The following is a 6,000-nucleotide window of genomic DNA, read 5'->3' as shown; positions in this document are numbered from 1 at the left end:
GCGTTTTCTAGTAAAATGATAAAATGGTATGTACATGAGCTGTTGATCTTCTTTCTTCTCTTGAAAGATGTGTTTTTTGCACGAATCTCTTGTCCGATTTTGTGTATTGTGTTTGTTTTGATCTTGCGAGGTTCATTTGTTCCCCCCTTCTACAGAAATCCTTTTGGTTTTGGTAAAAGGATCCGATCTTTGGTTTGGGAAAGAACATTAGGGTTTTTTTCCTTGTAAAGGTATTTGCTGCATTTTGAAAATTTGGAGTCTTTTCTATCCGGATGCTTTTCCTGGATTTGGGAATTCTGATGGTTGTCGATTTTTGCTATGATTCTGAGTTTCAACATAGCTTCTGGCATGTAGAAAGTGATATGAAATGTTGGATATTGTTGTAGGCGGTTCTCCATTGATCGTGATCAGAATGCAGAGTTGCATTGTGTTTTGACCATCAAAAGGAGAGGAAGGTTCTGTTTTTTGCTTACATCGGTTTTCTGTTCGTTATCATGGATAGGCAAAGAACAATAGATAGGGAAGTTGTAGACTTGGAGTGTGGCATGAGTTCGGCGACGCACCGACAGGAAGGAGCAAACGAAATGGGCACCAGCGCAGAGCAGGGGAAGAATGCGTTGAATAGGGAATCGAGTGGATTTGTGGGCATTAATGAGTTGAATGGTGAACAAGTTCCAAACATAACTGAGCTTCCTGTCACACATGCCCATTCAAATGCCGGGGCTTGGTTGAACAGGAAGGAAGGAGAAGAAACGGCGAGTTTGTTGAAATTGAGAGATGAGGAGATGAAAAAGAAACGCTGGAAAAATCTTCAAAACCTCCCCGTCCTCCCACATCTACGCCTTTGGATGCCACTGATCTGAAGATGATTAGAGAGATATCTGAGCTTGCCATGATGAAGCGGGCAAGGATTCTCAGAGGATGAAACAAAGACTAAAAATGCCAAATCATCATCTTCTAATGGTAACCTGTGTGCCATGGTTGTTACCATTATTTTTTGCCTGCTTCTAATCTGGCAAGGTATACTTCATCATTGATTTTCATTGCCTTTGAATTATATCACAAGTTCTTGATAGGGGTTAAATGATTGACCAATTACTATCTGGGAAATTTAACCCTTATTTATCTCTAAGGCATGCTACCTTTCACTGATATGGACTATACAATCTTTTACATAGTTAATGTCATTTACTGAAGATCCAGTTACTGCAATTGGCCAATTGTCAATGCTGGAATAACTACATTTCTAGTACCCTACTAAGCATGATGATATTATCTTCATTTGTTTTTTACTCAATTTAGTTGCATGGTAGCATTACTAGTGCATCTAATACTTGGCCACATGAACTCATTGCCATCCCTGTCTATTTACTACTACTGCTGCATATTAATCATAAATCCTTTCAGAAATTGCAGCAAAAAAAAAAAAGCCTTGTATAACAACAGGAAAAGAAAGCATAGTTTATCCTCTTGATTTATTTTGATATGTTACTGATTGTTTTCTGCAACAATCTGACAGAAAAGTGACAAGTTGCATCATGATGATACATTTGATCTGATATCTCTTCTATACATGTAGATACTGCAAAAAACGTAGTTTTGACTTTGATTGCATAAAAGCAGTATGGTAACAAACTAACATTGTGATATTAATTATTTATCAACAACTAATCTATGAAATAAAGGGATGCCTTTTGATAAGGTTAACCACTCATTTTTGAAAGTTCAGTAGTTGAGAGCCCGTTCTTGTTTGTTTCAGCTGCACATGTCAGTCCTTATCAGAATTTTTTATGGATCATGGACTTCAAGTCATCACCTCAATGTTGATATATTGGCTACCTTTGTAGGATGACCCCTTAATGCCTGTTAAATAAAGGCCATTTCCTGGAGAGATGGTGTGATTATATTAGTGTTTCTGCCATTTAATGACTATTTAGCCCACCTGATAATTAGAGGCAACCCACTATAGATAATTACATCCATGTCAAATTGTTATCAAAGCCTCATCTTTTACCATTTATAAATCTAATTAGCAGTTTTACGTATAGACAATGCACTAGTTTGTGATAATGTTATGGGACATGAACACTAACTCCCATGTAGCTAATGAATGAGTCAGTCTTACTCCATTTTTCATGGGCAGGAACAGCATGAGGTAAAAAAGCTTATTTACACTGAATCCATTAGTTATGGATGTACTAATTATTTATTCCACTTTAGTTGCGTTGCTTGATTTGATCTAATAATTATTTGCTAATTTGTTGTCCTCCATAACTGTTTGTTCAATTGAGGAACTTAATTATATGGCTCACCTGCTAAATTTTTTTGTTTTTATTATGTCATTAGAAGGTTTGTTAACTTTAAATTAGTTCCTCTAACCAATTGTTATACAGATTAAGTTTTATATAATCTTAAACTCTTTTCATCATATGAAGATTGCATATACCTTGAATCAAAAAATGAAGCTAAATGAGCATAGCATTGCTTTATCAGTGTTGCATTTTTTGCAGAACTAATCTTCTATTTTTTTTTCAATTTCTATTTTCTCTCCCTAAATAATCCCAGAGTTAGATTACTCTGGGTGATCATACTTCTAGTATTTGTAAAAGCTAGGTGCTGCAAGTATTTTAGGTGGTTGTATTATTTTGATAATATTATAACAATCCCAATCATTAAATACTCTGTCTGATCTTCAACAAACATGTTTAACATTTATCAAATGTTCATACTACAGTACACTTGTGATGTTGATGCTCTTAGGTAGCTCTATTTCCTTGCATTATCTAGTTTCCAATTGAGGCTAACAAATTATTTATTGCATGTGCTACTTAGTTGTTGTCATCTTTGCATATCGATTAACTCAAAAATTTATTACCAAACTTATGAGTATGATTCATAACCTTTAATGTTTTTTTCTTTTGCAAACTGTGATGAGCTGGTTAACATATATAGCTCATATTCAAGGCAATTAAATTCAATACCAACATACCACTTCTAAGCTCAGTTTTTATTCATGGAGTTGAATTCAGTTTTTGACATGGCTACCAATCTTTAGTTGGTCTTATTTACCTGAGATTCGTTTTTGCATACTCTGATGTATGTGAACTTGTTTGATTTTCAAGCATTCAGCTCCTAACTTTAGATCATGCATTCTGTTGGATGTGATGTAATCTTAACAATTGATCTCCTTGTTTCTAAATTTAAGCATCAGAGCCTGCATGATTTATTTAATTTTCTTTTTCCCTGAAGTTACAATCTAAAGTTTCTAGGCTTCTTGCTGGTTGTAAATTTCTTTACGTTAGTGGCGAAGACCCACGGCCTTGAGACACTATACCTCGTATGCGATGTTAATGACTGATCAAAATTCCCATTAGCTGTGGATGAATTCCTCTAGTTGGTTTACTAGCATCTGATTATCCAATTGTGTAACTTTCATGGATATGGCAGGAGCTTTGTCGCGGGATAATTCTAACATCAACCATCATGGTTCCCCTGAATCTTCTGTAAGAGTAGATGGTGGATTCATTTCTCTTCAATTCGACAAGAAGGATGCCTCAGTAAATGGCCTCAATATGCCCCACTCAGCATCTCCAATGTAAGCAGTTTTCTAATATTCTGAACTTGTTATATTATACAAGAAGAATTCCACTTCCCCCCGGCCGGGCTCTACCTTGTATCGACAAAATGCTCGCGGAGTGTGAATGCTATCGAAATGTTTCTTAGACAATGTCTTTAACTTGAATCTACATTGGTTTGTTTATCTGTGTATTACTACTTTCTGATCCTCATTTTGCCATTTGCAGTAATGCAGGGCCTATAACTAACTTAGTTGAGCATTAGATGGAAAGCTGAATGGAGACCTCAATCCAAGTCCTTCCATCAATGGCAGTTCCTGTAAGAAATAGTTTTTAGACTAAAGAATGGCGCATATCGTCTTATTTACTCATAGCCGCTGTGCTTTGTATATAGGAGTCGTCGATAACTCAAGGATGTGGAGTTGGAAATTCTTTGGGCCTTGAACTTCTTGTTTAAACTCTCGGTGTCGTCTTGTTTGTGCATCTGTTTGAAAGGTTCCTTAGTTTTGATGAATATCCATAAAAACTTGGAAATTGGGGTTCACAATGTTCATTCATAGCTTAAACTTATGGCATGGCTTGAGAAGAGATGGTGGCTAAAGAAGGAACTTAGGCCATTGGTTTGAGAAGACAGGAGAAGGCCGTGAAAGAAGAAACTAAGGCCATTGGCTCGAGAGGAGAGGAGATGACAACGAAAGGAGAGGGTGGTGAAAGAAGGAACTAAGGCGGTGGGCGCGACTATACGAGGAAGAGGTGGTGCCATTGGTGTTGTGGGAGAGGAGGAAGTAGGAAGCTCTGACTATCAAAGAAAGGAAAGAGGAGAAAAAAAGAAATTCAAAGTAGAAGTCATGAACCTATTTTATTGACATCACTTCTAGAAGATGAAAATAACTAAACTTATAATAATCAAGTTATTATAAACACATTGGAGCAATTAAGTTAATTTAAATTGAATTCAAATTTAATTTTCATTTTTGTTATGGTGTAAACATAAGTGAATTATCATTCAGATATTTTTAATATTTTATAGTGAATTATTATACCACTTTTGGTTTTCTGATCACAGTTGTCAATCATAAAAATCATTTGGTAATTTGTGAGACTATTGGATGATGTTTCTTCACCCCATTGAATCAAAGATTCTCGACACTAGTATTTGTTGTTTCAAACATAAAAATTTGCACTCAATGTTTTTTTAAAATTATATAAAAGTATGCATGATCTATGCTTTAAAAGCGTGCACACCACCACCACCACGTTCTTGATTATAATTCACGATGATCTTGGATGAGTTTAAGTACACTTGTACTTGCAGGTTGATCTTGTCCATGAGTCAATGACCTTATCAAATTGAAGATGAATAGTTGACCCTTGTCTGAATAGGTTGTGCTCCTAAGTGTTGTCCGGGGAAACCTGATCAGCACTAATTGCCCGAGCACATCTTTTTCTCTTAGCAATAAAGAGGGAGCAAAAAAGATATGTCAACGGTCAATGGTCAAGGGCGCAACAATGCCTCGAAAGTGGTGGACGTGAAGAACTAGTGGTCGTGGGGAGGTACATGAAGGAGTTCGGGATCCGAGGAAAAAGAGTCGAGTGTGGCTCGACACCTTCAACATGACCAAGGAGGTCGCTTAGGCTTACAATGCGGTCGCCAACCAATTCCACATATCTAAGGTCAAGACCAACTTTTCCTATTGTGATGCGATCGAAAATCACAACTCTTGCAGCCAAGGTGTCAAAATATCAACAGTCAAGGCGTCACTCTAATCTTAGTCTGGCAGCCAACATTTTTCTCATCGTCGATTCATCATTTTACAAGTGTCGTTGACTTGTCTGAACTTTTTGCCCATCTTCAATCCGTCCTAATATCAACGTAATCACTTATATACCATCAGTATTATGCAACAAAAAGGTAGAATCCACCACCCAACAGTCTCACACGGTCGATCTCAAGATCATTTTTGGAAAGGTAAATCGAGAAGTTGCAGTTGACAACTACAAGGGAGGACAGTGCCTCGACTTCATCGAGATTCGATCCTTGCCCACTACAACGACACTCGACAGTAAAAGGTGAAATCCGCTACTCCAATGGTCATACACGGTCGACCTCACAACCATATATGAGAAGGTAAATCAAGAAGCTGCAGTTAGCCACTACAGGAGAGGGCATTGTGTCGACTTCGTCGAGATTCAACCCTTACCTATTACAGTAAGTCTGTCATAAGTATTTAATTTTTCAAATCGATTGATTTTAAAAATGATCAGATAAACCCCATGAAAAGTGCAAAGTGGTACGATACTCACAATTAGACTTTTTAGAAATAAATTAGCAAATATCGTTGTTGGAAATTGACCTTAGATATTTCTATTTATGTCACTTATGCATTGCCACTTGCATTGTGCCACGGGGATGATCATGTCAAAT

The 6,000-nt window shown here is 36.9% G+C and overlaps 1 pseudogene; it reads left to right on the top strand.

Moving 5' to 3' along the window:
- The first annotated feature begins 413 nt into the window (after positions 1-413).
- On the top strand, positions 414-4,040 carry LOC141818906 (uncharacterized; annotated as a pseudogene).
- The last annotated feature ends 1,960 nt before the right edge of the window (positions 4,041-6,000 follow it).

This window comes from Curcuma longa, unplaced genomic scaffold (genome assembly GCF_044706935.1).
Source record: "Curcuma longa cultivar G26 ecotype Majalengka, Jawa Barat unplaced genomic scaffold, ITB_CL_G26_1.1 contig_26586, whole genome shotgun sequence".
In the NCBI taxonomy this organism is placed as follows: domain Eukaryota; kingdom Viridiplantae; phylum Streptophyta; class Magnoliopsida; order Zingiberales; family Zingiberaceae; genus Curcuma; species Curcuma longa.
The sequence above is the reverse complement of the archived record's forward strand: the minus strand, read 5'-3'. Positions and strand labels throughout refer to the sequence as shown.